This window comes from Ceratotherium simum, chromosome X (assembly GCF_057802395.1).
Source record: "Ceratotherium simum simum isolate JZ-2026a chromosome X, ASM5780239v1, whole genome shotgun sequence".
NCBI classification, from domain to species: domain Eukaryota; kingdom Metazoa; phylum Chordata; class Mammalia; order Perissodactyla; family Rhinocerotidae; genus Ceratotherium; species Ceratotherium simum.
The window spans coordinates 29,596,613-29,615,943 of record NC_141940.1 but is presented as its reverse complement, the minus strand read 5'-3'; the positions used below and the strand labels follow the sequence as shown (position 1 = coordinate 29,615,943).

At 40.1% G+C, this 19,331-nt stretch overlaps 1 non-coding gene across 1 annotated transcript; it reads right to left on the bottom strand.

Moving 5' to 3' along the window:
* Positions 1-2,556: 2,556 nt before the first annotated feature.
* On the bottom strand, positions 2,557-2,689 carry LOC147911788 (small Cajal body-specific RNA 20). Its single transcript, XR_015550759.1, has one exon.
* Positions 2,690-19,331: the final 16,642 nt, after the last annotated feature.

Below are 19,331 nucleotides of genomic sequence, written 5' to 3'. Positions count from 1 at the left end.
GGAGCGTGCAAACTTAACCACTATAAACCAGGCCAGCCCCATGGGTAGGAGTTCTTATTGGCCTTCCCCAAATAACTACTTTCCCCTCAGTAACAAAAGTAACACATTATCATTGTGATTTATATGGAAAGTATGAAGAAGCCAAAAATGGAGGAAATTAACCTCAAATATAACCTTGTCTAACATCCAAGGGTGATAATGAAAACTATCTTTTCAGTTTTTTATCCTGTAATTTCTGTTGCAAGTACTGTATTCCACATATTATCTGATATTTATCTATGTTATCTAACACTTCATCACAAGCATTTCCTACATTTTAAAAAATGTTTTTGTAAGCTTTGATTAAGTGATTGCATAATACGCTGTTCCAATGTGTGGGGTTTTTCCACACCACCAAGCAATTCTCCACTTCTCAGCGGACACTGACCAGGTGTCCCACAAATTTAACTCAATTCCACAGGTTAAGGGCTAGGTCCCACATGACTACCTACCCACCACTTCAGAAGACATTTCCATGTCTATATTGTTACCTGTGCTTCTAACCAAGTGGCTCTAAATTGGAGATTTCCACAACCTGCTTCTCAGAGTCAATTAATTTGCTAGAGCAACTCACAGAACTCAGAGAAACATTTGAATATATATATATATATACCCTTTAGGTAACACTTCTGTGTGGAGTCGAGTCACCTTGGGGTTGAGTCTGAAGTGGAAATTAATCAAATTAATGGACCAAGAAGTTCAATTATACTAAATTACTTAAAACCAAGCCCAAGCATAAGCTCTTGGCATGGGGGGTGAATTTATAAATATTTAAGCATTGGAATGAGGGAATAATTCACACATAGGCTACATCAGATGAGCAACTAATGTCTATTTAATTCAGCTGAGACTGATGGGGAGGGTATAGCATAAGTCCAAGTGCCTCGTCCTCCCACTGTTTCGTTTTTTTTTCCACAGAAAGTGGTTTACTGCTTTTAGAAAAAAATAAGATGCTCTCAGAACTTTCTTTAGTGAAGAAAACACTTTTAGAACTTCAGAACTTTTCTAAAACTTTATTTTGTCAGCTGATGAAGTTGGCACTTCAATGTAGAAAACTTTCCAGAGGAAAGTACCTGGGCTGGATGGCACAGCTCACAATTGTGTAGACTGTCCCATTGGATGCAACTGAAGGGGAACAAAATTTGTCACCCCAAAATGTGTCTCTTTAACATGAAGATTATTTTAGGCTGATTTTTTCTTTTTTTAGGAAGATTGGCCCTGAGCTAACACCAGTTGCCAATCTTCCTCTTTTTCTTTTTTCTCCCCAAAGCCCCAGTACAGAGCTGTATATCCTAGTTGTAGGTCCTTCTAGTTCTTCCATGTGGGACACCGCCTCAGCATGGCTTGATGAGCGGTAAGTCTGCGCCCAGGATATGAACCTCGAACCCTGGGCCGCTGAAGCGGAACGCACGCACTTAATCGCTAGGCCACCGGGCCGGAGCCTAGGCTGATTATTTTTAAGAAACAGAAGACTCAGGCAATTTTTCTTGTCACCTCCTCTTTAACTGCCTAAAAGAATTTAGACAAATGGCCTGTAACAGAAATAGAGCTATCCCCAGAGGTATTTACAAAGAATATAGGCTAAGTGTGGTGGGGGATACTTGGCAGGGCCTGGAGATCAGAGTCTTCTCCAAGTTCCTACTGTCTCTGCAAGGCATGGCAAACATTTATTTACCAAACATTTGCTTTTCCCTCTCCATGTGAATTGCTTTCCTCCCTTTTGAAGTCCCCAAACCACTGCCCCCAACATCCTCTTTTGTCTTTAGCTAAAGATGGTATTTAAAGTGGTGGCTTCAGCCATTGGGGAGTTACTCAGTTTTCCTGGGTTTCTCCCATGTATACATGTTATTAAATTTTGATTTTCTCCTCTAAATCTGTCTCATGTCAATTTACCAGCCGGAAGAACCTAGAGGGGAAGAGGAAAATTTCTTCCTCCCTCACACAGCTAATTGCTTAGAAGTGGGGCTTGTGCTTGCGGCCAGTGTACTGAGTGTCTGGTCTGACTTTCTTGCCTTGATGCCTGTGGCACTTCTTCTCCAGCACCCTCTCACGGAGCTTTGTCACCAACCCTCACCTCAAAATCCTGTACAAGACCTTGTGCAGAAGACATAGCTATGGGCTGATGGATGGAGCTACCTGGCTGGCACTCAAGTTAATCCAGGCAGTGAAAAATGGTGAGCTTCCCGACAAGTTAGGTGACCTCGATGCCCCTTCTGCAACAGAAGTCCCCACTTCTGGACTCCCTCTTCCTGGTAACATTCATTGGGACGAAAGCAGTTGTTTAGTAGGAGGGCAGATAAGAGGCCCCACTCACTCAGAGTCACACCAATTTCTGGGTGTGCATACATCCTTGCCTGTGGGGCAGGCAGGAGGCCAAGCTACTTTTGGGGCACCCTAGGCTAGGATCAGCTCATGAGAGTCTGGCAGTGTCCAAGGAAAGCCAGAGGCTCCAATGCCCAGTGCTGCAACTTAAGGCCCTAGCCTGATGTATACCAAATAGGGGCTCCTGGCAACTATGAATGTCTGAGGCAGGAAAACAAGGCTGCCCAGCACATGGCAGCCCCAACAATGATCTTCAAGGGCCAATCTTGGCCTCCAGACCTGGATGAGGAGAAAAGGGACGCCCCCACAGCTCCATAGAAAAAAAGCCCTCTCTTGCTGTTGTTTTTAAGTGTTTGGCAAAGCGATATAAGGAGTGGTGGCCCTAAATTATAATTTTCTGGAATTCTTTGATATGTCAGCTGGAAAATATTGCTAACATAGTAGGTTGTGAGTTATGGTGGAGATGGGAGGGGTGTTGCAACCTTTGAAATATGTCTAAAACATGAAACAAACTAAAATACAACAATTTCAAACAAAGTTCCACCGACCAAAGAAAGGTGGAAGTGTTAGGCAAGAATTACAGAGTCGAACATGTGCTTTGGGGATGTCACACGCATTCAAATTGTTGAAACTACCAAATGCATTAGTGAATATTCTCTTGAGGAATTTCGAGCACCTAAGAGATGTTTTCTTCCTTTCTGTGGGACTGTTGTGAAGAGATGGGTTGTGTGGAAGTTGTCGGTAGTGGGGGATGGCTCTTACTTCAGGCTGGATTCTTACCTGTGTCAACTGGAAATACTTTTTCATTTGCTCAGTTGGTGATGACTAATTTAGGGGTCAATGGATCAAAAGGTGATTTTTTGAGACCATAGAAAAGTCTAAGTTGTATCAAAGGATAATTTGGAAAAAGAAAAAAAAAAGAAGAAGAAAAGAAAGAAAGAGAGAAAAGGAAAAATCAGGATGGGTTTATTAGCTTTGCTGCAGAGGTCGTGTGTGAGTGCAGTGAGGGAAAAGGGCTGCAGGCCTGGTGGGGGCGCGTCCAGAAAAGCAGCCCAACAAAGCAGGCCACTGAGGGCCGGCACCCTAAGGCCGCGGGCTGGGCTCACGGTCAGGTCTGGCCGGGGCTCGGGAGGACCAGGCCTCTCTGCTTTCTCAAGCAGGCAAAGCAAGCTCAGAAGAAAAGAAAAACTTAAGCTTTGGTGAGTGGATTTCCTCCCTCCACGGGTTTGCGCAGTGCTCTCTCAATGGGGTTCTGCAGGGAAAAGGAGCCACAAGAACCAAAGAAGGAAAAAGAGAGCATGTTCTCTGCTATTTCCAAACTCTGCAGCATGAATTTCCCGAAGAAATTTTCCCCTAGTTTTCTTGAGATATAACTGACATACAGCACTGTGTAGGTTTAAGGTGTACAGCAGAATAATTTGACTTACGTATATTGTGAAGTGATTACCACGGTCAGTTTAATTAACATCTGTCATCTCATTCAGTTACAAACCAAAAAAGAAAAAGAAATGTTTTTTTCCTTGTGATGAGAACTCTTAGGATTTACTCTCTAAACAACTTGCGAATGTACCACAGAGCAGTGTTCACTATAGTCATCATGTTGTACATTACATCCCCAGTACTTATTTATCTTATAACAGGAAGTTTGTGCCTTTTGACCACTTTCATCCAGCTCCCACTCCCCCAGCCCCTGCCTCTGCTAAGCGCAAATCTGATCTTTTTCTAGGAGTTTGGTTTGTTTTTAGATTCCACATATAAGTGAGATCATACAGTATTTGTCTGAAGAAAATGTTAATGGATGCCCCCCCACACATTTTGCAAATACAGTAAGAGTTGTTTTATGAAACAGGTATTGTAAATATGTCAGCCTTTACCTCAGTTAGCCCACTCACCAGCTTCAGTAGAACAGCCAGCTCCTTTCTGGGAGGGACAGGAATATCAACTTCTCTGCCTTGCAGTCAGTCCAAGTAACACTTTAGCCAGCTCATCCCAAGGGTTGGGGTCTCAATATCCCTCTGGGGAGGGGCCAGAATGATGCCGTCTTCAATAGCAGATCCAAGTGTGACAACAGCAGAGGCAGGCTAGCAGTTTACAAAGGTGACTCCTCCAGGTGTGCTTAAGGTTCTGGCCTTGGCCTGCCATCTCTGCCTTGTGGGCTCCTTTACCTGCGATAGCAGTCCACAGGGAGAAGGGCACCCTCTAGACTCAGAGTACTTTAGGGGAGGAGAAATAATTTTCCCCCTACTCTGTCAACCTAAAAACAAGAAACCAATTCAAGAGACAAATCATTAATTTGGAATCAAAAAATTGCAATAGGGTACACAGATTTGGGTAGCAACCCAAACAGTGTCCCATTAGGGAGCAAAAGTCAGGGGTTTTTAAAGACAAAAAGGGAATGCTTGCATAATTTGTTTACAAAGAATTTTGATTGGTGTGGGCAGCAGACAACTAATCTTGGCTAAACATGATTGGTTGCTAAGGCTATCACTAAGCAAAAGTGTAGTACTGTAGCAAGTTGCAGGTGTTCTTGCAGAGTCCTTAGACTATTTGCAAGTTTGGCCCAGTTCGAAAGTTCATGGTTCCATTTGGTGAGGATGTGCATAAAGCCCACTTCCTTCGTGGCCTCCCAGTTCCATTTTAAAACTCCTTGACGTAAGTGACTCCATTTTATTTTACCTTTCACAACCCTTCTAGGTTCTTGGATGAGACCCCCCCCCCCCGTAATAAAAGGTTAACAGAAGAAAAACAAACAGAAGTTTAATAACATGTATACCTCGTGTATACATGGGAGAAATCCAGGAAAACTGAGTAACTCTCCAAAATGGCCCAAGCCACCACCTTACAAACCATCTCCAGCTAAAGGCAAAAGAAGATGTTGGGGTGGGGGGTAGCTAGTTTTGAGAGGTTATCAGGAAAAGCACAGTAAACAAGGGTAAGGTTGTTATGCAGATTTAAGTTGGGAGCCTTCTCCATTGATGAGAGTTTCTAGAGACTTAGTCATCCCCTTCTTCCCGGTACAAAGAGAGAGACATCCTTACAAATGGAGATTTCCCTTATAAATGTGAATGTCTCTTACAAAAGGGTAACTTCTACTCAGTTTTCAGAGCTTCTACTGTGTTTGCTGGTTCTTAAAAATTATCAACCTAAAATAATCCTTATGCCAAAGAGGCATATTTTGGGGTGGCAAATTCTGCTCCCCCTATAGTACCATAAATCACCAGCCTGGCTGTGGGAAGCATCTCCAAGTATAGCCAATTATCAGGTCAGAGTCAGCCCACCCTCAGTCCAGAGGCGCACACTCCTCTTTTTTTTTCTATTTAGGCCCATAGGTCTTACAATGTCTAGCACCTTCTAGCGGGGAACCAGCCAGGCAGGCTGATCTCCTTCACTGAGCAGCCTTGTACCTCTCACCCCAAAAGTCCTTTCCAATGTCATGAGTTTACTCAAATTCTGGCACTACAGCTTGGCCAGGTTAAGGGGGCACAGGGTAAGACCATGAAAAAAAATAGAGTATAATATAGCACAGAGAAATGCAATGCTAAACTGATGCAGAGGCATTTCAGATTGTTTCCCAACCAAGATCATTTTGCCAATTGACTGTCTTATTGACTGAGTGGACCCCATATCAATTTCTTGATAATCTCCAAAATCCTGCCCTTTCCTCATCACCACTTGTAGTAAGTTAGAAGAATTTTAGAGCTGATCAAGGAACAAGATATGACTGTGAAGTGGCAGAAGCAACAATGTGCTTTATTTGGGCAATGACTTGACAGGTTTGCATGCACGTGTAGGGGAGGAAGAACTATTCCTCTACACTCTAGGTTCTTCTGGCTGGTCTAAGAAATAAATTGACATGAGACAGAATAACAAGAAAAAATAAAACAAATATAATAACATGTATACATGGGAGAAACCCAGGAAAACTGAGTAACTCACCAAAATGGCTGAAGCCACCACCTTGAATACCATCATCAGCCAAACACAAAAGAGGTTTTTGGAGGTCGTGGTTTGAGACTTCAAAGGAGAGGAAGGCAATTCACGTAGAGATGAAAAAGCAAATGTTTGGTAAACAAATGTTTGCCATACCTTGCAAAGACAACGGGACCTGAGAAAGAACTTTGATAAAATGGGCCTTGCTAGGTTCCTCCCTGTCTACCATATGTAATTCATATTATACTATAGTTACTTTATGATATTAGCTCCTTCCTGGAACAGGCCTTCTATCTTAAATTCTTTAAGGCAGTTAGGGAGAAGGTCAAAGTTTCTTTCTGAGTCTTTTGTTCTTAAAAATAATTAATCCAGGGGCTGGACCATTGGCGTAGTGGTTAAGTTCACGCACTCTGCTTTGATGGCCCGGGGTTCATGGGTTCGGATCCCGGGCGCAGACCTACACACTGCTCCTCAAGCCATGCTGTGGTGGAGTTCCACATCCAAAATAGAGGAAGATGAGCACAGATGTTAGCTCAGGGCCACTCTTCCTCAAGCAAAAAGAGGAAGGGTGGCAACAGATGTTAGCTCAGGGCCAATCTTCCTCACATACACAAAAAATTAAGCCAAAGAGACACATTTTGTGGTGGCAAATTCTTTTTGTTTTTTTGTGAGGAAGCTCAGCCCTGAGCTAACATCCATGCCAATCCTCCTCTTTTTGCCGAGGAAGATTGGCCCTGAGCTAACATCCGTGCCGATCTTCCTCCACGTTATATGGGATGCCACCACAGCGTGGCCTGACAAGCGGTGCGCCAGTGCGCACCCGGGATCCGAACCCAGGCCGCCAGCAGCGGAACGCGTGCACTTAACCGCTACGCCATGGGGCTGGCCCTGTGGTGGCAAATTCTGATCCCCCACAGGATCAATGTCTGAGAAGCTATCTAGCTACGGTTAGACGAGATTCCAAACTTCCAAAGCAAAACTTTTCTGCCTTAAACAATTAAAATCTGTACAATTAGAACTAGAATGCCCTTTCACTTAAAAACTACATCAAGTGAATAGAAATTGATCTTGAATCACATACTGTTGAGGTAGCATATGATGTGACTAATTCAAAGGGATGGGTAGGGAACGGAGTACAATTTTCTTTCACTAGGTCATATTGGTGGAAATAGTGCTGTTATAAATCCCCCTTAGTAGCTTACATCTATTATGCCTTTACTCTGTGGCAAGCAAGGTGCTAAGTAATTTACTTGAATGATCTTATTTGATGCTCAAATAAATCCTAAGTGTGAGGTACTGTTATTACCATTAAAGAGGAGGAGACTGTTGCCCACTGGCACAAAGCTAATAAGAGAGCGAGAATTTGAAGTGAAGTCTGTCTGACTCTAGAGTCCACGCTTTGTCAAATTTAATACAATGGTCAAACACAGCAATGCCACATTAGTGCAATGTGGCCTCTAATCCCAGATCTGCCATATCCTAGCTGTTTGTGCCTTGGAAATTTACCTAACCTCTATGGTTTCATCATCCTTTTCTATAAGATGGGAACATTAAGTCGTAGAATTGATGAGAGGAATAAATGATATAATATATGTAAGTTGTCTCCCACAATGCCTAGCCACAGAATAAGCACACAGAATTGTTCACTACTATGATTCCATATCGTCTCCCATTATCCCATTATAACCTGTTGTCTCACCTTTCCTATATGGCGTAAGGGAAAGAGGCCTGGTTAGGAGGCAGGAGGTCTGGGTTCTTGCCGCAGCTCTATTATTTCTCTCTATCTTTGAACAAGCTGCTTAACCTGTTATATCTCTGTTGTCCCATCTATAGAATTATGATAGCCTTATGAATGTATTGAGACTAGGTCTAGTGCTGAAAAGATATCAAGCATGTTTAAAAAAAATCAGGAAAAGAAAGTAAAGGATTCAATGTGTTATATAAACAAAGAATCATTTAATGCATTGTTGTCTACAATTTGGAGGGTCCTATTCATGTTTCCACCCCACTCTCCACGCCACTTTCCCAGACCAATGCTTCCTATTTGTCCTTTCTCCCCAAATACAGAGAAAGGAAATCAGATGAATAGCAAGGAGGGGAAATTTTAAAAGTAAGCATAGTGGATATCTGATGGTAGTAAAGACTTGTCCGTCTTCTGGCTGTGATAATGATACTGAAATTATGTGTATAAAAAATGGTTATTACTTAAACATACAGACTGAAATACTTACTAATGAAATTATGTGATGTCTAAAATTGCTTCAAAATAATCATGGGTTGAGTGCAAAGGTGTTGGAGAATTGATAAGGCTATTGATGAAATAAGATTGGATGTGAATGACAATCGTTGAAACTGGGTGATGGCGATATGAGGGTTCATTTTATGATTTTATCTGCTTTTGTATACACTGGATGTTTTCCATAATAATTATTTTTCAAAAAGATCAAGGATTGAGAAATTACAATGGATACCACGGAAATACAGAGAATTATAAGAGAATACTATGAGAAATTATATGCCAACAAATTGGACAATCTAGAAGAAATGGATAAATTCTTAGACTCATACAACCTCCCAAAACTGAACCAAGAAGAAGTGGAGAATCTGAATAGACCAATCACAAGTAAAGAGATTGAAATAGTAATCAAAAACCTCCCAAAAAAATAAAAGTCCAGGACCAGATGGCTTCTCCAGTGAATTTTACCAAACATTCAAAGAAGATTTAATACTCATCCTTCTCAAACTATTCCAAAAAGTAGAGGAAGATGGAACACTTCCTAAATCATTCTACCAGGCCAACATCACCTTGATACCAAAGCCAGACAAAGACAATACAAAGAAGGAAAATTACAGGCCAATATCGCTGATGAGCATAGATGCAAAAATCCTCAACAAAATTTTGGCAAACCGAATAAAGCAATACATTAAAAAGATCATACACCATGATCAAGTGGGATTTATACCAGGGACACAGGGATGGTTCAACATCCGCAAATCAGTTAACGTGATACATCACATCAACAAAACAAAGAATAAAAACCACATGGTCATCTCAATAGACGCAGAGAAGGCATTTGACAAGATACAACATCCATTTATGATACAAACCCTCAACAAAATGGGTATAGAAGGAAATTACCTCAACATAATAAAGGCTATTTGTGACAAACCCACAGCCAAAATCGTACTCAACGAGGAAAGACTGAAAGCCATTCCTCTGAGCACAGGAATGAGGCAGGGCTGCCCACTCTCACCACTCCTGTTCAACATAGTACTGGAGGTTTTGGCCAGAGCAATTAAGCAAGAAAAAGCAATAAAAGGAATCCAAATAGGTAACGAAGAAGTGAAACTCTCACTATTTGCAGATGACATGATTGTATATATAGAAAACCCTAAAGAATCCATTGGAAAACTCTTAGAAATAATCAACAACTACAGCAAAGTTGCAGGGTACAAAATCAATCTACAAAAATCAGTTGCATTTCTGTATGCTAATAACGAACTAACAGAAAGAGAGCTCAAAAAGATAATACCATTTACAATTGCATAAAAAATAATAAAATACCTAGGAATAAATCTTACCAAGGAGGTGAAAGACCTATACAATGAAAACTATAAGACATTATTGAGTGAAATCAATGATGACATAAAGAAATGGAAAAATATTCCATGCACTTGGATTGGAAGAATAAACATAGTTAAAAAACCTAAAGCAATCTACAGATTCAATGCAATCCCAATCAGAATCCCAATGACATTCTTCACGGAAATAGAAAAAAGAATACTAAAATTCATATGGGGCAACAAAAGACCCCGAATAGCTAAAGCAATCCTAAGAAAAAAGAACAAAGCAGGAGGCATCACAATCCCTGACTTCAAAACATACTACAAATCAATAGTAATCAAAACAGCATGGTACTGGTACAAAAACAGACACAGAGATCAATGGAACAGAATTGAAAGCCCAGAAATAAAACCACACATATACGGACAGCTAATTTTCAACAAAGGAGCTAAGAACATACAATGGAGAAAGGAAAGTCTCTTCAATAAATGGTGTTGGGAAAACTGGACAGCCACGTGCAAAAGAATGAAAGTGGACCATCTGCTATCACCATTCACAAAAATTAACTCAAAATGGATCAAAGACCTGAAGGTGAGACCTGAAACTATAAAACTCACAGAAGAAAATATAGGCAACACACTATTTGACATTGGTCATAAAGGAATCTTTTGGGATGACATGCCTACCCAGTCTAGGGAAACTAAAGAAAAAATAAACAAGTGGGACTTTATCAGATTAAAGAGCTTCTACAAGACAAATGAAACCAGAATCAAGATGAACAGACAAACCACCAGCTGGGAGAGAATATTTGCAAAACATACATCTGACAAGGGGTTGAGCTCCATAATATATAAAGAACTCACACAACTGAACAACAAAAAAACAAACAACCCGATCAAAAAATGGGCAGAGGAAATGAACAGACACTTCTCCAAAGAAGATATACAGATGGCCAATAGGCACATGAAAAGATGTTCAACATCATTAATCATCAGGGAAATGCAAATCAAAACAACACTAAGATATCACCTCACGCCCGTTAGAATGGCTATAATCACCAAGACATAAAACAACAAATGTTGGAGAGGATGTGGAGAAACAGGAACCCTCATACACAGCTGGTGGGAATGCAAACTGGTGCAGCCTCTATGGAAAACGGTATGGAGATTCCTCAAAGAATTAAAAATAGAGATGCCCTATTATCCAGCCATCCCACTACTGGGAATCTATCCAACGAACCTGAAATCAACAATCCAAAGAGGCTTATGCACCCTTATGTTCATTGCAGCATTATTCACTACAGCCAAGAAGTGCAAGCAACCTAAGTGTCCCTCGACTGACGATTGGATCAAGAAAATGTGGTATATATATACAATGGAATACTACTCAGCCATAAAAAAAAGACAAAATCGTCCCATTTGCAACAACATGGATGGGCCTGGAGGGTATTATGTTAAGTGAAATAAGCCAGAAAGAAAAAGACAAACACTGTATGATCTCACTCATATGTGGAATATAAACCAATACATGGACAGAGAAAACTGTATTGTGGTTACCAGGGGCAATGGCTGTGGGGGGTGGGCACAAGGGGTGAAGGGAGACATATATATGGTGATGGACAAACAAAAATGTACAACCCAAAATTTCACAATGTTAAAAACTATTAAAACATCAATAAAAAAAAAGATCAAATATTGAAAACCTAAATGCTTACAGGGCCAGACAGGTAACAAAAATAGGGCAAACAAGCAGAGTGGAGACTGTGGTGAACTGGGAAAGGATATGTCTTCTGCAAATGGGGAGGCCAATATTCAGGTCCAACTCAGTTTTTCTGGTTGGGAGTGGGGGGCCTGGGGCTGGAAGATTTTCCACTTTGTCAAGATTGGCCAGAAATAAAAATATTTATATGAAACCTTCTATTTTTTAAATCTTGGCAATCAATTCAAATGTGTTTTATTCAAAAGTGTGCTAGTCATCTAAAATAGGTCTGCAGATCAGATACAGGAGGCAGCTGCCAACTTGCAACCTTTGCCTGAGAAGGTTATTTTAGGCAATTTTCAAAACTCTGGAATGGTACCATGTAACTGAAAGCACTTCTAAAGCCAACAATCCTAGAATGCCATTGTAGGGGTGGAAAACTTTTCTCTTTTTTCCTTCTAGGTTCTTTGGCTGATCTAATAATCAAATTGACATAAGACAGATTAACAAGAGGAAAACAGATTTCATACATATGGGAGCCCCATAAAAATATACACTCCCAGCAGTCAGGTACTTGAGGTTTATATACCATCCTGAGCTAAGGAGAACAGGGTAGGGGTCTGGGGCTTCAAGGAGGAGGAAGACAATTCACAGAAAGATGAGAAGAGCAAATGTTTGGTAAGCAAATGTTTGCCCTGCCATGAAGGTAATTCTTTCTGATATAAAAAGTTGTCTCTGGTAATAGCTCTCTTCCTGGTACAGGCCCCCTATCTAAATTCTTTTAGGCAGTTAAGGGAGAAGTAAACAGCTCTTCCTGAGTCTACTGCCTTCAGCTCAAAACAATCCACATGCCAAAATGGCACATTTTGGGATGGCGTGTTCTGCTTACCCTCATAAGCTGCATATGAGGCAACCTTGAGAAAGATCCTGTTAAGTGTTCCCATTCTTAATTTTGAAGAATGATGCAAGGATGAGGTCATATCTCTAATGAGAGAGTATTGGCATGGAAAAATGGATGATGGAGGAAGGAGAAAGGAAAAAAAGAGTTATAATTATTGTTGTGTAAGTCTTAATATCTATCTGTTTGTCAGGCACAATGCTAAGAAGGGCAACACTTTGTCCCCTTTCTCAACATCATCATTGGACCCAGGGTTAGGTGGATACTACACAATCAACCCAGCTCCCATGGACATCAGTCCAAGAATGGTTTGAACAGCCTTTGAACATTTCGGTATGTAAGTTGACCAGTGTTCATTTGAGTTTTCATATTAGCATCTTAAGCTCAGTTTTCCTCATTCAAATTCCCCATGTTGCCTGGAGTGGGGGTGAGGGGGTGTGATGGTTAATTGTATGTGTCAATTTGACTGCACTAAGGGATGCCCAGATAGTTGATAAAACATTATTTTGGGATGTGTCTGTGAGGGTGTTTCTAGAAGAGATTAGCATTTGAATTGGTAGACTGAGTAAAGAAGACCACCTTCACCAATTGAAATCATCTACTCCACTGAGGGACTGAATAGAACAAAAAGGCGGAGGAAGGGCAAATTTGCTCTCTTAGCTTGAGCTGGGATATCCGTCTTCTCCTGCCCTCAGGCACTGGCACTACTGATTTTTGGGACTTCAGACTCAGGCTGAATTACACCATCAGCTTTCCTCATTCTCCAACTTGCAGACTTCAGATTGTGAGATTTCTTGTCCTGCATAATTGTGTGAGCCAATTCCTATTTTATCTATATCTGTATATCTATATCTAATCTGTATCTATATCATCTATACCTATACCTATATCTATATCTATATCTATATCTATATCTATGTCTAATCTTCTATTGGTTCTGTTTCTCTGGAGAACCCTGACTAATATGGGGAGTGGTGCAGAGGGAGAGAGTCATTTGCTTTGGGAAAAGCAGAATCTTCCAGGGCTGCCTGTCTCAAATTGAGGAGAGATTAAAGGATGGGGAAGGGAGGTGTCTGGAGGCACAGATTCTTATAGAACTAGCTCTCCACAGCTCTTAAATTTTGCCAGTTTAGCCAAAGTGAATTGCTATAAACTCTGTATTTAAAAGCAACAACAAAGCCAAAGTTTTTGGTAAATTTTGTAGGCTTTGGTGAGTTAGCCGTACAGTAGTTTGATCTTTCAGAAAATGGCCCACTTTTTTTTTCCAGCTTTATTGAGATATACTTAACATATAACATTGTATATATTTAAGGTGTACAGTGTGATGATTTGATATACATATATATTGTGAAATGTTTACTACAATAAGGTTAGTTACACATCCATCACCTCACATAATTATCTTTTTTTGGGGGAGAACATTTAAGATTTACTTTCTTAGCAACTTTCAGGTATACAATAAAATGTTGTTAACTATAGTCACCAAGCTGTATATTAAGTCCTCATAACTTATTCATCTTATAACTATAAGTTTGTACTCTTTGACCACCTATTGACTTGGTCAATGAGTGGCTTGTCTATTGGTAATTTGACTTTTGATTTATTGACTTGGAGCCAAATCTATGACTTCTAATCCCAAGCAAAGCTGAATAAAATAATGTTTCTACCATCGTATACTTACAATCTAGCTGGGAAGATAAAACATGTTCCAGTGAAAAGATATAAAATGTTCTGGAACCAATTCTGATGTGTATGTGGGGTTTTCCCATACCACCAATTCTTGGACACCAGCTGGGTGTTCTATAATCCAACTCAGTTCTGACACTATCTACTCAGAGATAGCATCAGATCCCACAGGTTAGTGGCTCAGTCTCACAAGAGTGTCCCCCCACTTCAAATGCCAGTCACAAGTCCAGGTTATCACCTGTGCTTCCGACCAACTGGCTAAGATCGGAGGTTCCAACGACCCTCTCCTTAGGTTCGGTTAATTTGCTAGAGCAGCTCGCAGAACTCAGAGAAACATTTTACCTACTAGATTACCAGTTTATTATAAAAGAATATAACTCAGGAACAGCCAGATGGAAGAGATGCATAGGTCAAGGTACAGGGAAAGGGGCATGGAGCTTCCATGTCCTCTCTCTGTGAACCACTCTCTCAGCACCTCCACGTGTTCACCAACCCAGAAGCTCTCTGAACCCTGTCCTTTTGGGTTTTTATGGAGGGTTCATTACATAGGCATGATTGATTAAATCAGTGGCCATTGATGATTGAACTCAATCTCCAGCCCCTTTCCCCTCCCTCGTGGTCAGGGGTGGGACTTAAAGTTCCAACCTTTTAATCACATGGTTGTTTCTCCTAGCAACTGACCCCCATGCTTAGGTGGGGTCCAAAAGTCACCTCATTAATGTAATAAGAGACACCTTTGTTGCTCTCATAACTTAGGAAATTCTAAGTGTTTAGAAGCTCTGTGCCAGAAACAGGGATGAAGACCAAATATATATTATTATAAATCACAGTATCACAGAAAATGAGCAAGTCAAAGCAGAGAACAGTGAAATACTTCCTGACTCAAAGCTCACGTCAAAGTTAAATTTGGGCAGGATCTAAGCAAGTGTGGCTGAGTGAAGTTGCTTCAAGTCTAAAAGGCTGCCAGACTGCTCCAGGAAGTAGGAGGAGGTGGTAGGAGCCCAGAGACTTTGCCTACTGTGGACCAGCCTCCAATATTAATGGCCATAGACACTGACTACTGTGTTGTCATTCCTAGGTGAGTGGATATTTGGGAGTCATGATGTCACAAAGACATCTCAGACCATTATAGCTATCAGGGAGCATGTAAGGTCTGCCAAACAGTTAAATGCCTCATTGAATAGTGTTTTGCACAGAACAAAAATACTGTAGCAAAGCTGTGCCAAAAGGGCCAAGTTCCTGATGGTGATGCCTTGGTATTCTCTATTCTGGTTCAGGTCCACAATCATATCTGTGGTGGGCTGCTCTTACAAAAAGAGGCTCAAAAGTCCAGTGTTGCCTTAGGGATCTGTTTAACCTCACCCCAAATACTAAATACCAAAGTAAGAGAGGAAAGAGGGCTTCTGAGGTCAGTGCTATTTTCTGACTTCTAGGAATAGAATGTATTGGATCTAGAAGGAAAATCTTTCTTGTGAATGAAACCAACACTTCTAAGCTAGCCAAGGTGGTAGGTGGCACAAAAAGAGGTGTACAAGGTATGCCAAAGAAACTCTTTGCATGGAAAATCATTCTGTTTTCTTGGGGAAGTAATGCTTAATATTCCCATTGTATCCCCTACCTTTTTTTCCACTGCCGTTTGGAATATAGTTCTTTGGGTCATAATTGAAGTCAAATATACATTTTTAAGTTTAATTTTCTGAGCACTCTGTAGCCCAAGTACAATAATTGACATCTCCATGTTTTCTGGAAATAACCAACAAACAAAACAAAGATGACACAAAATGTGTTCAAACTAATAAAGCATCAGGTACATGAGTACTCACAGTTGAATTCAGAAGTAAGATCTGCTGGGCTGTTTTCTCAGTGATTCTCTAAAATGAAAACTTAGGTCTTTAATGATGAGCTAAGATTCGTGGAAATCCAAGAAGCGATTATTTGGCTCTTCACTGCTAAGGAGCTTAGTGGTGGTTGATGGTGTATTATAGCCAAATAGCATTATACACAGAGGGTACACAAATATGCCAAAGAAACCCTTAACAGTTAAAGATTGTGTAAACATAGCTTTGGATTTATTCTATATAGAATTTTCATTCTCACAGTCTTTTAATAAAAATAAACTAAAACGTGAAGGTTATAAGAAAATTCTTAGGTCCAGGCTCAATCTTCTGAAGGTGTGCTCCTGCTTCCTCTAGAAATTTAAAGAAGAGCACACCTCAAAAGAATATTCTGGTGTATGCACACTTCAGAGATATATTTGGTTAGGGAGATGAGAATGAGGTGTGGGAGAAGGATAGATTATTATATAAGCATACCAAGAACAAAACCAATAAACTGAATTCCCATCCCTTTAGATATCTAGAATCTACATTCTACATATCTGTTTCTAGAGTCTACATTCTCGGGAAAGACAAAAACCGTATCATTGTTCCATATGTCTTATGTCTCACAAAAGTACAGTAGAAGACTTGATTTCTCAAGTCACAAAATTATCAGGGTAATATGGAATCTTGAAAACCAAAGGTTGTTTATCTCTGACCAGCCCCCAACAGCCTACCCTCAGCCAGAAGCTTCCTGGTAAGAATGGCCACCTTCAAATCCATCAACTTGCCACCCTCACTTAGAACAGAGCAAGCCTCATGAGCTGAGAAGGGTAACCAGGCACTAATTTCTCTTAGTGGCATTAAACTACATTTCTAAATCTGCTTTCAGAAAACTTAGTGTCTCCATTAAAGTTCCTATTGTCTGTTGTTTTTGTTTACACTGCTCAGGAATACCCAACCTGTCATCACCCATTCTAAAAGGGAACTCAAGACTGCTGCCCCCACCTACACTTGGTTATGCACTGGGCCTACGTGTCCACCCCAAATCATATTTGGGTAAGTTCCTTCTGGGAATTTGGGGGTTGGCTAGAGAGCTCTTAAAGAAGTGTTCACTATGCCAGCATTGTTCCCTTTCACGTGCCTAGAGCCATAGATTTACAAATTGCTTCACATACATAATTTCATGTGGAGAAGTATGTCAAAATCAAGATGTGATAGTATTTGACAGTGAAAGCATAGTCATATTTCCCATGTTTGTATCATCATGACCTTACTTTTCGCTATGGAAATTTGATATTCCCACATACCGTGGTAAATTAAATAGTGACTTTGTGGCCTAAGGAAAAAGATGCTCCTTCAAAAATGGAGTTCTCTATCATCAACTCTAGAATTATCATATTAACAGAGAGGATATGGATGGACCAAAAGTCATTTTTATTTAGCTTTGGGACGTATTGACACACAGTCAGATGTAAAGGCTCATGAATTCTTATTTCTTCCTCCTGCACCTGTCTCTGACCCCTTCATATGGCTTATCATGGCAGCATTGAGGAGAAATTCCTGGGTTGCTATGCATAACTAGTTGGGTGGATGAAGAAGAGTGGCTTGAAATTCCTTCTCATAGTACTTCCTCAGAGCAAAACAAGTTGAAATTGGTGGAGGAAAACTACCTACAACCCTGGGAGAAATTCCCAGCTTTCTCTGCTCCTCTCACAGGCCTATCAAAGGTTAAGGCCCTCAGGTAGGCAATTCCTAAAGGTCTGTGAAGGCCTGGTTGGGTGGGAAAGTGGATAGGCCAGCATTTTCTACCTCTGCAACTTGCATCCATGCTCCAGAGGGCAGATCACACTGCTCCCATTAAGAGGAGTATATAAAGTAAAGCGAGGATAAATGGTGTGAAGTATTGGTTACTCTTGGGGTTTTCTGCTCTGGAACATGTGTACCTTTGGGATAGACCAAAGGCCCCTGCCTGCTATACCCAGTGTTCCTGAATCAGACTGGAATAGGACAGAGAATAAGCAAGGATGTAAAGGAGTAGTCTCTATATGTGATTGAATTTAAGTTGATATTAGTTTAAAATAGATTGTTATAACTTTAGGGTTTTATTTGTAATCCCCATGGCAACCACAAAGTAAATATCTGTAGAATATATGCAAAAGGAAATGTAAAGGGAATCAAAACATGTCACTACCCAAAATCAGTTAAACACAAAGGAAGGCAATAAGTGAGAAATCAGAGACAAAATGGTATAAGACGTATAGAAGACAAGTAACAAAATTTCAATAGTAAGTCCTCCCCTATGAGTAATTACTTTAAATGTAAATTAATTAAACTTCTAAATGAAAAGACATAGATGGGCAGAATGGATTACAAAAACAGGATCCAACTATATACTGTCTACAACAGACTCACTTTAGATCTAAGGACACACATAGATTAAATATGAAAGGATGGAAAAAATATCCCATGCAAATACTAACCAAAAGACAGCAGGAGTGGCTATACTAATATCAGACAAAGTAGACATTAAGTCAAAAACAGTTACAAGAGACAAAGAAAATTATATAATGATAAATGTCAATTCACCAAGAAGATATAATTATAAATATGTATGCACCAAGCATCAGACCTTCTAAATATAAGAAACAAATATAGAAGGAATTTAGGGGAGAAATAGGCAGCTTTACAATAATAGTGGAGACTTTGATATTTCCTTTTCAAAAATATATATAACACTCAGACAAAAGATCAATAAGGAAAGAGAGGACTTGAACATCATTATAGACCAAGTGGACCTAGCAGGCATATGCAAAACACTCCAACAGTAGTAGAATACACATTTTACTCAAGAGCATATGGAGCATTCTCCAGAATAGACAATATGTTAGGCCACAAAACGAGTCTTAATGAATTTTAAAAGATTGAAATCATACAAACTATCTTTTCTAATCATGATGGAATGAAACTAGAAATAAATAGCAGAAAGAAAACAGGAAGACCCAGAAATATGTGAAAAATAAACAACACACAAACAACCAATGGGTCAAATAAGAAAACACAAAGGATATTAGAAAATATCTTGATACAAATGATAAAGTAAACACAACATACCAAAATTTATGAGATGCAGTGATAGCAGTGCAGAGATAAACTTATACATGTAAACATGTATATTAAAAGAAGAAAGATCTCAAATCAAAAACATAATGTTATACTTTAAGGAACTAGAAAAAGAAGAACAAACCACGTGAGTGATGTCACCAAGATGGTGCAGTAGAAGATCCCAGCCTCTGTCCCCCTACAAAGATCAACGATTAGACAGCTATCTACAAACAAAAATAGCTCTGGGAGAGCCCCGAAATTTACTTAAGAA